This window comes from Macaca mulatta, chromosome 9 (assembly GCF_049350105.2).
Source record: "Macaca mulatta isolate MMU2019108-1 chromosome 9, T2T-MMU8v2.0, whole genome shotgun sequence".
Taxonomy (NCBI): domain Eukaryota; kingdom Metazoa; phylum Chordata; class Mammalia; order Primates; family Cercopithecidae; genus Macaca; species Macaca mulatta.
In genome coordinates this window covers 145,057,863-145,074,787 of record NC_133414.1, presented here as the reverse complement: position 1 = coordinate 145,074,787, position 16,925 = coordinate 145,057,863, and positions in this window count along the sequence as shown.

Below are 16,925 nucleotides of genomic sequence, written 5' to 3'. Positions count from 1 at the left end.
TATGTGCAACAGAGTCAGGCTGTTCTCAGCAGGGCAGAGCTCCTCCCTCCTCCTGAGCATGGAGGGAGCCAGCAGGTGCTGGTGGGTGCCACGAGCACTGACCCGCCCTGGTCAGGACCCCAGTGCTGCTGCTGGTCACTCTGGGGGGGCCCTGCTCTGAGGGCACCCTGCCCCTTCCTGGGGCAGTCCAATGATATCATGCAGGGTGGGTGGGCCCCTGACAGAGGAGCATGGGTGCCTTGGGCTGAGGCCCAGTGGGGGCCGAGCAGTGGGCGTTGTGCTTGACATCACCCCAGGCAGCAGGGTGCACCACTCACGGCTCAGTGGCCACCACTCACTTCAGTCCCAGTAGGCGGCATGGATGACATCTGGGTTCTTCTGTAACAAACAGCTCTGACTGCAAATGGGAGCTGAAAGGGGCCCTGCAGGCTCCCATGAGTGAACCCATCAGGAATGAGGTTTAGTCATCATACTGACTGGAGCCCCAACTCCAGCTCAGCCCATGCCCCTGCACACCTGGGACCCCCAATGATGTATCAGCAGCTCTGAACCCGACCAACAGAAATTATTCAATTTGAAGAACAGAGAGAAAAAATGACTTTAAAATATAAATGGAGTTTAACAATATAAGTGTCTAACACACATGTATTTGGAGTCCCAGAAGTAGATAAGAAAGACAATGAGGTGGAAACATTTTTAAAGAAATAATGGCCCTAAGTTTCATGAAAACATATATTTATAGATCCAAGAAGCCCAGCAAATCCAAAGCAGAATAAACACTACACATAACTGCACATCATTGCCAGACTCTTAAAAACCACAAAGAGAAAAATCCTTAGAGCAGCCAGGGGTGAAATGACAGATCACACCAAGGAGAGCAATAACACGAATGAGGGCTGACTTCCCCTCGGGAAAGAGAGCAATGTCCTAGAGGTGATGAAAGAAAGACCCTTCAACCCCAAATTCTACATCCAGCAAACACAACCTTTTAAAAAATAAAGGCAAAATAGAAACATCTTCTGATAAGTAAAAATTTAAAGAATTTGTAACCAGCAGAGCTTTGCTCTAAGATATGGCAAAGGAAGTTTTTAGGCTGAAGGGAACTGACACCAGATAGAAACTGAATTTTCAAACCCAACATGAAGCACACCAGACATGGTAAGTACGTAAGCAAATATAAAATATTGTATTTTTAGTCTCTCGATTCTTTGAAAGACATATGACTATTTCAAATAAAAATCATAACAGATTTTGAAGTTTGTGATATAAGTAGATTTAAAATATATGAAGCGATGGCACAAAGGACAGGGTGGGAAATGGAGCTGCCCTGTTGTAAGGTCCTCACATTTGAAAAGTGTTTCAATATTAACTCTAAGTAGACTGTGGAAAGTTAAGGATGTATATTCTAACACTAAGAGCAGACATTAAAATAATTGCGCAAAGAAGTAGAGGTGAAAAGGCACTAGGAAGATTAAATATATTTAATTAACTCTTTAAAAGACAGGAAGGAAGGAGCAGATAATCAAAAATAGAAGGGATGCAAAGGGAAACAACACAATGATAGACATAGAGTCAACTGCATCAATAATTACATTAAATATAAATGAGCTAATTCCTCCAATTAAAAAGCAGAGGTTATTGGACTGAATTTTTAAAAATAAAAAAGCAAAACCCAGCTATATGCTATTTATGAGACATATTTTGAATGCAAAGTGACAGTGAGAAAGCAAAAGGATGAGAAAAGATTAAAGTGCCAACAAAAGTATTAAAAACCCATAGTAAGTATATTAACATCAGACAACACAGATTTAAGACAAAGAGTATCACCAGAGATAAAGGGTCAATGTATTAGCAAGACACAAGAATCATAAAAGTGTATGCACCTATAAAAAGCACTTCAACATACATAAAGCAAACACTGACAGTATTAAAAGGAGAAATATACAAATTTACAAACCTAGTTGGATATTTTCACACTCTTCCCTTACTAATGGATAAAACAAGTAGACAAAAAAAAGTAAGGACACAGATCTAAGTAACACTATAATCCACATTGACCTAATGGCATTCATAGAACGCGTTGCCTAATAACTGCAGAATACACGTTCTTTCTATGTACACATTGAAAACTTGCCAAAATAGTTGGTATGTTGAGCCAAAATCAAATTTATTGATAAATTTATCAATAAATTTCAAAACACTGAAGTTGTATGGTATGTTCTCTGATCACTGTGGAATTAAATTAAAATCAATGCCAGTAAGACATCCAGGAAAGTCTCCTGCCCTGCCAGATACATGGCAATTAAGAAAAATGCTTCTGAATAAACTGGGTCAAAACAGAAAGTTTAAAAAATATTTCAAATTGATAGTGAAAATACAACAAATGTCTTTTCTGTTTCATTTTAATTCAACTGCTTTAAAGAATAAAATTTGATACTAATTTTATTAGTCAGGGTTCTCCAGATAAACATAACATAGATGATAGATAGAAAGAGAGAAATATATAGAGAGATACGGAAGGACGGAAGGATGGATGGATACATGATTGATTATTGATAGAGAGAGAGAAAATCTATTACAGGAATTGGCTCACATAATTATTAAGGCAGAGAAGTCCTATGGTCTGCCATCTGCAGGCTGGAGAACAGGGAGAGCTGGTCACAGTGTAATTCAGTTCAAGTCTGAAGGCCTAAGAATCACCAAGGCCAGTGTTTGAGGGCAGGAGAATGTTCCAGCTTCAGCAGAGAGAGTGTTCCCTTCCTCCACATCTGTGTTCTATGCAGGTCCTTGGCAGATTGCATGATGCCCACACTGGGGAAGGCAGACCATCTTCACTTGGTCTATGGATTCAAACACTGATCTCTTCCAGAAACACACCCAGAAACAATCTTTTACCAGCTATTTGGGCATCCCTTAGCCCAGTCAAGTGGACCTAAAATTAACGATGGCACCAGTAATCCACACTGTCACAGCCAGAGCTGGAAAACCGTAAGTAAATTTAAACAAAAATAAGTAGAATTAAGAAAATAATAAAAATAAAAATAGAAGTCAACAAAATAGAAAACAGAAAAAAGTTCAAATTAGAATATCCAGGATTTGTTTCTTTAAAAAGATTAATAAAATATTGATATATCCTTATGATACGGAAGTGCTGGGAGGGGAAGTGTGTGGTCCTTTTAAATGATAGGGAAGGGGGAAGGGAAGTGCTGGGTAGAGGAGGGCGTGGTCCCTGGCTAGGGCTCCATCCCCACAGACCTAAGTGAGGACAGGCATTTCCTGCCTAAATGTTGCATTTCCCAAGACCTCCCCTGGCCCGTCACACCCGTCACATCCTGTGCCTATAAAAACCCTGAGACCCTAGCAGGCAGACACACAGGGAGGTGGACATCGAGAGGAGCATGTCTGCGGAGGAACACACGGGCAGCTGGATGTGGTGAGCAACACACCGACAGTCACCAGCACGCCAGAAGGACACCAAGTGGAGTCTGACCGGGGCAGTTGGAGAGCCCAGGCTGCCAAGGCCTGACTCCAGAGGAAAACCTTCCCACTCCATCCCCCTCTGACTTCCCCGGAGCTACCTCCACACAATACAACATTGCACTCATTCTCTAAGCCCAGGTGTGATCCGATTCTTCCGCTGCACCAAGGCAAGAACCCTGGATACGGAAAGCCCTCTGTCCTTGTGACAAGGTTTAATTGAGCTGGTGAACATAAGCCACCTATAGATGGCAAACTAAGAACATATGTTAGCTCACGTCCACTGTGGCGTCAGGAGCTGAAACATTCACCCCTAGACACTGCTGTGGGGTCAGAGCCCCCCAGCCTGCCCATCTGTATGCTCCCCTAGCTAGTTTGAGCATCGGGGCACTGAAGAAGCAAGCCACACCCACAATCGCACACCCTGCGAGGGGAACAAGGGAACCTTTCCCATTTCACTTATAAGACTGATCATAAGACTGATCAGGACCGGGCATGGTGGCTCACGCCTGTAATCCCAGCACTTTGGGAGGCCAAGGGGGGCAGATTATGAGGTCAGGAGATTGAGACCATCCTGGCTAACACGGTAAAACCCCATCTCTACTAAAAATGCAAAACAAAAAACAAAACACAAAAATTAGCTGGGTGTGGTGGTGCATGCCTGTAGTTCCAGCTACTTGGGAGGCTGAGGCAGGAGAATGGCTTGAACCCGGGAGGCAGAGGTTGCAGTGAGCTGAAATTGTGCCATTGCACTCAAGCCTGGGTGACAGAGCCAGACTCCATAAGACTGATCAGGAGGCCTGGCACCGAGGCTCATACCTGTAATCCCAGCACTTTCAGAGGCCAAGGCAGGAGGATTGCTTGAGGCCAGGAGTTCAAGACCAGCTTGGGCAACATAGCAAGACCCCATCTCTCCAAAAAATATTTTCTTTAAGTAGCCAGGTGTGGTGTTGCATGCCTGTAGTCCCAGCTATTCAGGAGACTGAGGCAGGAGGATCACTTGAGCTCAGGAGTTTGAGGCTGCAGTGAGCTATGATCGCACCACTGCACTCCAGCCCAGGAGACAGTGAGATCCTGTCTTAAACAAACAAAAAAACAAAATAGATCAACCAAGATAAAAGAAAAATAAAGAGGGAAAACCATAAATTGCCAATATCAGAAATGAAAGAGGAAGTATAGAGATTCTACAGTCACTAAAAGGGAAATCAGGGAACATGATAAACAAGTTTATGCCATAAATTTGGCAATTACAATGAAACGGGGGAAACTCCTTGAATAATATAATTTACCAAAACCACCTTAGAATAAAATGGAAAATCTGAATGTCCACCCAAACCGAGCGGCACTCTGCAAAGTCACTGACCAACACTCACAAAAATTTCAAGGTCAAGAAATACAAAGAAGGGCTACAAGAACCGTTCAAGAAGAATGGAAATTAGGACTTTGGAAAGGTCATAGGCACGCGGTCCTGGATTAGATCCAGCACATAGTGGGAAAAAGCTAAAGGGACGTTTAGGCACAATTGATGAAATCTGAGAACGAACTCTGGATTAGACATTTCATTGGTATGAACTTTCCTGATTTTGACAACTATACTGTGGTAGTGAAAAAAGTGTCTTTGTTAGGAAGCACACACTGAAGTATTTAGCGGTAAACTGGCATAATGTCTTCAACTCTCAAGCACATTCAACTTCAAGCGATTCAGGGAAATGCACATGTGCAGACACATGCACACGCAAACATGCACATGCAAACACATGTAAACACACACACAAACATGCAAACGTGCATAAACATGAGTGAACGGCAGAGCAGCAGGAAGGTAACGCCAGAGAGAAGTGGGAACAGCAGGAAGGTAATGCTGTGAGGAAAAGTGGGAACAGTGGGAAGGTAACCGGTGAAGAGAAGTGGGATTGGCAGGAAGGGAACGCTGGTGAGAAGTGGGAAGGGCGGGAAGGTAACGCCGTGAAGAGAAGTAGGAACAGCAGGAAGGTAACGCCAGTGAGAAATGGGACCGGCGGGAAGGTGACGCCCTGAGGAGAAGCGGGAAGGCGGGAAGGTGACGCCCTGAGGAGAAGCAGGAACGGCGGGAAGGTAACGGCGGGAAGGTGACGCCCTGAGGAGAAGCGGGAACGGCGGGAAGGTGACGCCCTGAGGAGAAGCGGGACCGGCGGGAAGGTAACGCCCTGAGGAGAAGCGGGAACGGCGGGAAGGTGACGCCCTGAGGAGAAGCGGGAAGGCGGGAAGGTGACGCCCTGAGGAGAAGCGGGACCGGCGGGAAGGTGACGCCCTGAGGAGAAGCGGGAACGGCGGGAAGGTGACGCCCTGAGGAGAAGCGGGAACGGCGGGAAGGTGACGCCCTGAGGAGAAGCGGGGAAGGCGGGAAGGTAACGCCTTGAGGAGAAGCGGGACCGGCGGGAAGATGACGCCCTGAGGAGAAGCGGGAATGGCGGGAAGGTGACGCCCTGAGGAGAAGCGGGAAGGCGGGAAGGTAAAGGCGGGAAGGTAACGTCCTTGAGGAGAAGCGGGAACGGCGGGAAGGTGACGCCCTGAGGAGAAGCGGGAAGGCGGGAAGGTGACGCCCTGAGGAGAAGCGGGACCCGCGGGAAGGTAACGCCCTGAGGAGAAGCGGGACCGGCGGGAAGGTAACGCTGGTGAGAAGTGGGAACAGTTGGTGAATTCGGCTAAGGCCCTAATGGCAGTTCCTTGTCATATTCTTGTGACTTTTACATATGTTTGACGTTATATCAAAATAGTAAGTTAGGAAAAACCCTCAGAGCAGCTCATTCTCAGACCTGCTCAACAGTCTGCAAAGACTCCAAACGGTGGCAGCCGCGTCTTCCTGAGGCTCTCCTGGCAACGGCGCTGGCCGACCTGCCCGGGCAAAGTGTGCGAGTCAGGCAGGCAGCACCCGCCCGCCAGGCCTAGCCACGGGGAGGAGGGAGGCGGCGCAGCAGGCGCTGGGCGTCCTGGGGGTGACCTGGGTTCACAGAGGGCAGGGCCTGAGGCCACGCGGAAGAGCCTGCGGCCGTTTAGCCTCACGGGGTAATTGCAACTCATCACCATTTCACCATTGTTTATTTTATGCGGCACTTGCTTGCCTCCACTCAAACTGCCAGACCAGGAACCCAGAAACCGTGACTATTTTGTCCCCCACCACTGGCCTCGCCCTAGAACCAGGCCTGGCCCAGGCTGGGTGGGTGGGTCTGAGGGATAAGAAGAGAGATGGCAGGCAAATCGGTTTGAACATACGGAGCTGGCGGCCACGCAGGACAGACCCTGAAGCCAGGGCTCTTTCTGACCTTATCGTGAGGCTGATCCTTGGAGCACAGTGAGGCGGCTGCAGGGTGAACAAGGCCCTCTGTGTAGGCTCTGGAGTAGAATGGTCATCATGGACAGGCCCCCAGCTGCTGGGCTGTGACTGTTCTGAGGCTGAAATGGGCAGACGGCTTCGCCTCCTCTCCACCTGCAGCTGCAAGCCTGGATTGTTGAGGCGCCCAGGGAACCTCCTCTACGCTCGTGTCTTGCTCTTGCATTTCTGAGCTCCCTGGCAGGTCAGCCTCCCGTTTATTAAATCCTGACATGAAACTTGGATTAAGATCTCGGTAATGCTAAAGCCCTTGCTCTCTGAACCCATGCTCATGAGGGATGAATCGTATCTCCCCAAAAGATACGTTCAAGTCCTAAGCCCGCGTTCCTATAAATGTGACCAATTTGGAAACAGGGTCTTTGCAGATGTAAAAAGTTAAGGATATCACGATGAGATCATCTTGGATTTAGTATGGGCCTGAAATCCAATGCCTGGCATCCTTATGGGAGAAAGGAGAGGCTTGCAAAGACGGAGGTGGGGCTGGGTGATGCTGAGGACACCCGGAGTCACCAGAAGCAGAAGCGCCGAGGAGGGGTCTCCCTGGCGCGAGCAGCTTTGAGGGAGCACAGGCCTACACCTCTATCTTGGACTCTGGCTTCCAGAACCATGAGGGAACAAGTGTCTTGTTTTAAGCTGCAGCCCAAGAATCCGCTGCCTGTGGCTCACCAGTTCCTTTGGGCACATCTTCCCTCTCCTAATGGGGTAAAATTGGGGGCAAGGTGCCATGACCTGTGGCTTTGGGGGTGCTCTCAGGAGCGGCCTGGGGCTGAGCAGGCAGGGAGCCTCTACCTGCACCTACTGTGCCTGCTCCCTGTGAGGGCTGGGACGCCCCACCGATGCAGAGCAGGTGCCAGGAACGTTGATGGACGGATGGAGGGAGGGATGTTAATGGACGGATAGGGGGGATGAAGGGATGGCTGGTACACCACGGAGCAAGGATGAAACCCTAGATGCAAATCGGGCTCCGAGTCAACTTACGGGAGTTCTTTGATGAAAACGTGTATTCATAAAATGAGTCACAAAGCCCTTGAATTTTTCATTTTCAATCTGCATTTGTAAACATCTTTACTCAGTTTCACTTTGAACAGGGAGGTCATTTAAATTATAATTTCAAGCTCAAAACATGAGGGCTGTTATTCTGGCCCACTTTTTTTTTTCTTGGAAAAGATAGGAAGCTCTTCGCCAAAAGAAAAATAAGTCACAAGCTTAATAAATAATGAAGTACAAAGCAAACCACTCATGCTCAATTTTTCATACTTCCATGAATATTTCAGCAAATAATAGATGGCCTTAGAAGACAACTATAAGGCTAGCAGGGACCTGGGGCTGGGGACGGCCACCTTCTCCTCTCAACCCTCTTGATGTCACTTGTGTAAAATTAATGCAGGAGTTGGTTTCCTCTTCTAATTTTTCACGAAAGGATATTTCTATTCACAATATCACCTTCCAGTTATCCATCCAAGTCACTTCGGTGATGCAGGGCAGGCGAGTGCCAAGTGGGGCTGAGCCCTGACGGTTCTTGGCTTTGCCCAGGAGAGAACTCAAGGGCGAGCGGCAGGTAGAAGGAAAGAACTTGATTGAGGCGGCCCTGTCACAGCTCACAGCTCCCTGACTGCTCCTGCAGCGGGCTGCCTGGTAGGCAGAGAGCAGCCGCTTGGGGCAGTTTTGCAGTCACACTGAATACCGCTTTTAATTGCATGCAGATTAAGGGGCGGTTTATGCAGGAATTTCCAGGGAAGGGGTAGTAACTTTTGGGTCATTGGGTCACTGCCATAGAATGGGGTGGTAACTCCCGGGTGTTGCCGTGGCAACGGAAAACTGACAGGCACTCGGGTGGGCGTGGCTTAGGGAAAGCCGCTTCCACCAGCGCTGTTTTAGCTAGTCCTCAATCTGGTCCAGAGTCCAAGTACTGCCTCTGAAGTCGACTCCCACCTCAAACCACTAGAATGATGGCCTCCCAGTCCTCTCTCAGAACACGGCCATCAGCCGCGTGATTCTGTCCTGCCAGCCCAGCTGGCAGCTCCCAGCCCCTGCCCTATCACGGGTCTCCCCAGCTGTGCAGGCTGTGCAGGGACTGTGAGCCCTCCCCATGCAGAGGAAGCAGAGGGGCTAGAACTGCCTGCCTGGCACACGCACGTGGAGAGGCTGATTGCTGTGCACACTCGCGCAGGCATACATGCACTTGCTCACACACACTGAACTCATGCTCACACATGCATGCTTGCACGTCAGGCTTACAGTGCTCACCCGTGCACTCACACTCATACACGGCCAGCGTCCTAAGGCGGAAGAGTGAAGGAAAAAGGGCCGCGCTCCAAGGCTGGGCTGCACGTGCAGCAGGGGTGAGGGGTGGGGGGTCGGGGAGCAGGCATGCAGTGGGGGTGAGGTGAGGGGTCCCGGGAGCAGGCATGCAGTGGGGGTGAGGTGAAGTGAGGGGTCCCGGGAGCAGGCATGCAGCAGGGGTCACATTGAGCAGATCTTGATGTGTCTGGCTTAGCCTTTCTTAGCTTCAGCCCCGAATTCTTGCTTACACTTCTAGAAATAAATTACAGCCAACCCGGTCAACACGCTTCCAAATTTTCCAAGACATTTGCTGACGTCGTTAGCTGGTGACATCCTCTTCTTCACATTTTGAAAGCTTAAAAATAAAAGTCCTGGATCCAAGTCAGACGCCAGCATTTGCTGCTTCCCCTCTGTCTTCTGAGCAGATCTGAGCCTGGGGTTCCGGCTGGGTTTGTTGTTAACTCAGATACAAAAAACATCTCCCAGCCCTGCCTCCCCGCGCCGTCCGCCTACGGGGCCTGCAGCCTGAGTTTGGCTCCTGCCTGAGCCGTGCTCTCTCAGTGTGAGGGGCCGTGGGGGTGTCCCTCTGGGGTGTGGCTCCAGACCAGGGGCCTCTGTCACACTCGAGGGCAGCAGTGTTTGGGAAGAGCTGTCACCTGTCCAGGGAGTGCCCCTCGGGATGGCACCACTCTGGTGGCTCTGAAACACACGGTGACCAGGGAGGGCTGAGGTGGGAGCACGTTCTGGCTGAACCACGTGGGAGGCAGCATCTGAGGACGAGGCCTCGCTGTCTGTGACCAGCGACCCTCGGCCAAGCGTGGGGACGGCTGTGTCCCCAGGGCTGCAGCAGCCATGCACCAGCAGCACCTCCCCCAAGCCCCTCACCCTGTCCACGACCCCTTTCATGGCACCCTCATCAGGGTTGGGGCAATCGTCCCCTTGGGTCCAATCTGGATGCTGGGGCCAAGGCCACCGGACACCAAGGCCGCCCCATTCAGCTCTAGGCCAGCACCTGTTCTCAAAAGAGGTCTTGCCTTGCCAAGGCTGGCCCCGGTCTCGGGCCTGAGACAAGGGCCCAAGTGGGAGTTGGCTGGGGAGGGGCCTGGGGGGCCTGGAGAGGTGGGGGCAGCCAGAGAAAGAAGGTGACGGCCTGGGAGCCTCAGCGAGGCCTAGACGGGGGACGGGCAGAGGAGCCTCCTTAGTCCCCGTCCAGGCGAGAAAGCCATGACCTCGACCCAGGTGCCCACCTGCCCTGGGGGCCTGACTGCGGGTCCCACCTACCCTGGGGGTCTGACTGAGGGTCTCACCTGCCCTGGGGGCCTAACTGTGGGCCCCACCTGCCCTGGGGGTCTGACTGAGGGTCTCACCTGCGTGCAGGGTGTCCTCTGTATGGCTGCCAGTTTGGAGCATGGCAACGGCCCAGGGTCCCATCTGACTCGAAGCTCCTGGTGGGAGCCGGGTTTGAGGCACACGGCAGCCTCTGCGCTGCGTGGGGGGCAGGTCGGCCCAGGTGACATCACACCCACCGTTGTGTGAACCACCAGGAGGAGCCCCGGGAGGATAAGGACAAAAGATCATCCCTGGGGCAATGGAATCCGGAAGGTGCTGCCAGGGGCCAGGGATGAGTGGCCGGGAGGAGAGCCCTCGGCCTCAGCGCGCACTGACACCGGGGTGGCGGCACCTCCTCGGCTTATCCGGACAGAAGGGCGTGTCAGAGGAGAGGCTCCAGTTCAGGCTGCCTTTCAAGCAGCAAAATCAGAAATGCCCCATCTCCCCTGGTCTGAGGGATCCAGAAGGGTCTAGACCACATGGCGGTTCCCCACCCAGGACAGCCTCTCTCCCTCTGGGAAGGAGAGGTCGCCTTGGTCAGAATCCCACCCTCACCTGACCAGCCCAAGTCTCCCCTGGGACAGGAGGGGTGGAGGCCTCCCCTTTCCAGACCCTGATTGAAATGCCAGCCGGGGAGGGAGACCGGCATCCCTGGAGTGTGGTGGCCCCTGGGAGAGCCGCACCCAGCCAGGTGGTGAGCGGAGATGGTGCCGCAGGCATGCTGGGCAGGTGAGGCCCAGGAGTCCCGGTCCAGGCACGTCGCCTCCAGCGCCCACCTGTCGGTCTGTGTAGGAGGCCAGGATGCCCTGCAGCGGGGATTGGTTGGGGAGGAGCAAAGGGAGAGGAGGGCATCGCTGTGGCCCTCGACAGCCTGGGGGTCTCCACCAGAGTTGGCAAGGCCAGTGCTGGAGGAGTGGCCACATCACCTCCTGCCTCCCCCTGCAGAGCTATGCTGCAACTCTTGACCCCCGAAACGTGGCGCAGAGGCTGCCGTGTACCTCAAAGCCCAGCTCCCACCCCGGAGATTCAGGCCAGATGGACCCCTGGGCCCTCACCGTGCCTGGAGATGGCGACTGTGCAGAGAAGGTCCTACATGCAGGCAGGCCCCTGGTGCTGGCCCACGGGCTCCAGGGACCTGTGACCAGGAGATGCTGAGCTCAGCGTGTGGTGGTGTGAACATCTGTCAAGTAAGTAAAGGCATGAGGGGAAGAGGAACCCGTCAGAGGACAGGGGTCCAGGGCCAGGCAGGGGATGGCACCACAAGGACTGAGGGAAGGAGGACGCTGGAATCCCGCTGTCCATGGGAAATTAACCTGAGCAGCTGTTCAAGAGGAGGACGCCTTGAGTCGGGCCAGTGCCTGGAGAACTGGCATGGAGCCTGGGGCTGCGTTTCAGCTGTGCCCTGGGCGAGGCTCGGAGCAGCTAGCTCTGCGGGGACCTTGGCCACAGCTTCTTCCTGCTGCTCCCCAGTCTCATTGCCTCCTTCCGGAGGGTGCACAAGTGACCCCCAAAAGTGCTCCCTAAAGTACTCCTGGGCTTGGGAGCAGGAGCTCCTGGGTCCTCCCACTCGCCTTCCGAAGGGCCCTGCCCAGCCTGGTGTCAGCAGGCATCCCAGGGGGAGGGCCCCGCGGCTCCCCACTGCCTGTCACCTGGCTGTGTGCAAGCCAGGGAGGTCACTGTGATGTCCCGGTTTCCAACTTGGCTGGTAGAGTGGTGACATTTTCTCTCAAATCACTGCATCCTGCCACAGCCGACTGATCTTGCATTTAAACAGCCGCCCGCTGTGTCCTGGCGCTCAGAGGAGGATAGGGCCTGCCTGTTAATACCCAGACTGTGAGCACACAGGGCGCGGAGAGGCCCTTCAGAGCAGGACGACTAAAATAGCACTGCCAGTGCCCTACAGGAGCAGACCTGCCCGACTCTTTCTTCCTGAGTGCAAGGAAGGGCAGTCGCCCCGACACCCTGTCAAACTGAATGTTTAAAGCTCTGATGTGAGTCACACGGGCGGCCTCCGTGCTAGGGGCCTTGCTGTCAACACACAGGTCTGGGCACCAACATGTCCTAAAGTCCTACCAGGTGCCATGTCCTGCCTGCCCCACACCCCAGGTCCTGTGGGCGTCCCCAGCAGATCCCTCCCCAGCTTCGCAGCTGTCCTGATGGGCACGGGACTCCCTGCTGCAGGCCCGACACAGGCAGGACCCTCCACATGGGTGGGGTCTCTGATCTGTGGATGGAGAGACCCAGCCTCGGTGGTCAGGTAAGGGGTCTGCGTTCATCCAGGAAGGGAGGGACCAAGCGGGAGCTGAGCCCACTGGACCTGCCACCAGCCCACAGTGACCCCCAGGGTCCTGAGCTCAGGACGCAGGAGTCCACCTGTCCCCCGCACACTGCATGCAGAGCTCTGCCCTGTTTGTGGAAGCGTGGAGGCGGGCTGGCCTCCTGAGATGGCAGAGAGGGACCACCACTTCAGAGTGGTGGGGGAGTGAGGGGCAAGGGCCCCGGGGTGTCCTCCTTCAGCCTGATGAGTTCGCAGCACCCTCAGAAACGGGATCCTCCCTCAGCCTGATGAGACCGCAGCACCCTCAGAAATGGGATCCTCCCTGGGTCCTCAGATGAGACCGCAGCACCCTCAGAAACTGGATCCTCCCTCAGTCCTCAGATGAGGCTGCAGTGCCTTCAGAAACAGGATATTTGATGCAGGATGTGGCAGAGGGGCTTTCACAGGCCTGTGAGTGAACACAGGGCGGCCTGTCTCCTTTTTTGTATTTTTCACTCTGGTGGATGTCACTTAACCACAGGCCGATTCCACGTGCCTCTCAGCGGGGCGGGAGACAGCCATTAGCCTCCAGGTGCGGGCCCACCCTGAGGGGCTGACACGGATCTGGCCGGCCCCAGGGACCATCAGCTCCAAGCTCAGCTGCACTGAGGGGCAGGGGCTCAGATGAGAGCGCTCAGCCACACAGCACTTCCCAGCAAGACCACTGATCACCCAGACCCAGACACCGGCCACCGCCAGCACACCCTGGAATGACGGACAGGAACTGCCATCAGGGCCAGGCAGGCAAAGCAGGAGCAGCTCACCCCAAGTGGGGCAGCCAAGGACAGGGCCCGAGGCTGAGGCCTGATCTAAAGGAGGCCTCGGAGAATCCTGGGGGGAGATCAATAAGGGGGTCGATAAGGGAACTGGCCATTTATCTGCGGGAAACACTGCCTGCTGCCAACGCTTCTTCAGCAACACGTTTGCCTTTTTACTTGTTTGCGGAGAGGGTTGTCCATTTAGTTTAGTTCCCTGAAAACTCGGGGACGGGAGTCTTTAGGGATAATTTAGTTGGCAGAGGACAGGAATCCGGAGTGCTGACCAGTTGGCTTGGGATGAAATTGCAGGGAGTCAAAGCTGTCCTCTTCTGCTGAACCTGTTCCTGGGTGAGGGTCACAGAACTGGTTGGCAGTTTCAGGTGGGGCCATGCAGTTGTCAGAAATCAAAAACCTGAAGAGACATCTCAGCAGACCGCTGACAGCAGGCCCACCTTAGGTCCACGATAGTGATGATACCTTCAAGAGTAGCTGGGGAAGCTGCAAGTCATATGACCTCCAGAATCACGGCTGGTAATATTTAGAATTCCAGCCCTTCTCATTCTAACTTGGTAGCTGGTGGCCTTTCATTGGTTTTACAAGAGTAGTTTAGCTTTTGGGAAAGGCTATTATTTAAACTATAAACTAAATTCCTTCCCAAGGCTAGTTCAGCCTACGCCCCGGAATGGACACGGACAGTTCGGAGGTTAGAAGCGAGATGGAGTCGGTTGGGTCTGATATCTTTAACTGTCATCACTTCCTTTGTTATAATTTTCAAAGGCAGTTCCAGTTGTATCTGTCCATCTTTCATGGTCTCTGGATTTTGAGTCATGGCCATTCCTCAAGCCAAGGATGTTTACAGTTCTCCTCTTTTTTTCTGGAATGCTTTGGATTTATTTATTTTTTAATTTAACTTGATTTTTCCAGATGCACTTGGTGCGAGTGTGAGGTGAGGCCCAAGTTGGCTCGTTCCTAGCCCGGCCGTCACACGCTGCGGGACCCCCTCTGCGGCGAGCAGAGCACCTTTCCGGCCACTGCATTTCTGGGTGGCTCCACCGTGGTCTGGAGACTCCAGCGGCTCCACTCACCAGTTCACGGCTCTCGAACAGTGCTAACTTTCTACCTCGATGACATGTCTGTTATCTGGTAGGCCTAGTCCACCCTTGCTTCTGCCACAGAATTTTTTTGAATCCATGCATATTTGTCTTTCAAAATAAAACTGAGAATGAACTTGCCCAGTTCTTCACACATGCGTGCACACACACACGTACACACACACACACACTCGTCGTACATACATTGGCATTGATACGGAATCACACTAAATGTACCAACTCACTTAGGAATAATTAATATCTTTGTAATACTGAGTCTTTCTACCCAAGAATGTGGCAGTCCTTCCTACTTTTTTCCAGTCTTTTCTTCCAGTCGCCAGTAACATTCATGTTCTTCTTTGGGAATATCTTGTAGTTCCTGGGCATTTTATCTGTGCTGCTGTGGTTGTTGTAAATGGGGTTATTTTCTCATTTTTCTTTTTCTTCTAACTGGTCACCACTTTCTAGGAAGTCTGTGGCTTGTCACCCTGTGTTATGCACCTCTGAGGGTGCCCTCTGGTCAGGGATCAAGTCCTGGGTGTGCAGTGCACAACCTGACCACCCTGACATGCCAGTGCCCTCACCTCCGCCTTTCTCACATTTGTGCCTCTGATTCCTGTCTTTGATCAAATTTCATCAAGGTCATATTGAACATCCTTGCCTTGTTTCTGACAGTGAAAATGACCATAATATTTCCCATTAAGTGGGATGTTGTACATGCCCATTCGTTCCTAATTCATTTAGGGTTTTTACACAAGAATGGATGCTGGATTTTATCAAGTGCATTTTAGACATCTGTGGAAGTAATCACATTTTTCCTTTTACAGCCAGCAACGGGAGGATTAGAGTCATCAATGTCTCAATGTTAAATCATTGACTGGTCCCAATGGGTCAATCTTTCTGATCCACTGCCGATTCTGCTGGCTAAGATCCTATTTAAGATTTTTACATTGACATTCACAGGCAAGATTGGCTCGTAGCTTTCACTTTTGTGCTACCTTCATCAAAATTGAATGTCAACATTATTCTGACTTTGAAAATTAATTTTGAAGCTCTCCTTCTTTTGCTATGCTCCAGAATCTTTTAAAAAGCAACAGAGTTACCATCTCCATAAAGATGTTGCACATTTTCCCTGTGAAAATGGCCTGATTTTCTGGGTGGGGCTGGGTAGTTCTTAACAGTTTTCTCTATTTCTTCTACCGTCATTGGTCCATTGAGATATTTTCTCTCTTTGGAGGGGAGCTTTCCTACTTACGTTTTCCTAGAAAAGATAAAATCCGTAACAGCAAAGTGCTGCCGTAGGATTCTTCATTTTAAACGTGTGTGATGTCTCTTTTTCCATTTATTATTTTGTGATTTGTATTTTCTCCATTTTTCTTAATTAGCAACAGGCTGATCAGGTGCTGGGTTTATTTATTGTTGCTTTGGTTCTTCTAATCATCTTCTATTTTTGTCTTTTTAATCCCTTCCTTGTACTTTTTAAAAAATCGTGGCCAGGCGCGGTGGCTGAAGCCTGTAATCCCAGCACTTTGGGAGGCCGAGACGGGCGGATCACGAGGTCAGGAGATCGAGACCATCCTGGCTAACACGGTGAAACCCCGTCTCTACTAAAAAATACAAAAAACTAGCCGGGCGAGGTGGCGGGCGCCTGTAGTCCCAGCTACTCGGGAGGCTGAGGCAGGAGAATGGTCTAAACCCAGGAGGCGGAACTTGCAGTGAGCTGAGATCCGGCCACTGCACCCCAGCCTGGGCGACAGAGCAAGACTCTGTCTCAAAAAAAAAAAAAAAAATCATAAGTACTTTTTCTCTGAGCACTGCCTTTGGCAGTGATATGTCACAGCTTTCCTTCTTGCTATTTTTGAGATACTCTATTTAATTTATTTAAGTTTTGGTTTGTTCTTGAACCTAAAAGTTGTTTAAGACACAGGCCTTTTATTCAGTGAGTAGGGCTGTTAGTTTCCAGTTGTGTTTTAAATGTCTACTTTTGCTGTCTTATTGTAAATCAAAAATAAAATTTTAAGCCCCTCGACCATCTGAACCAACCCCTCATTTCAGCCAGGGGCATTCCAAAGTTAACCTGAAAACTTAATTCAGGCTGTGATGGGAGCAGGGAGCTGGATGTGCCTCATTATTCCTCCTCCCTTTTGGAATTACTGATAGAACAGACTCTTTAACTCTGATAAGAAACATTTACAATCTATTTGCTCTGAAACCTGCAACTTGAAGGCCTCATCTGCGTGATTAAAACCTTAGTCTCCACAACTCCTTCTCTTGACCCAGGCGTTCCTTTCTATTGATAA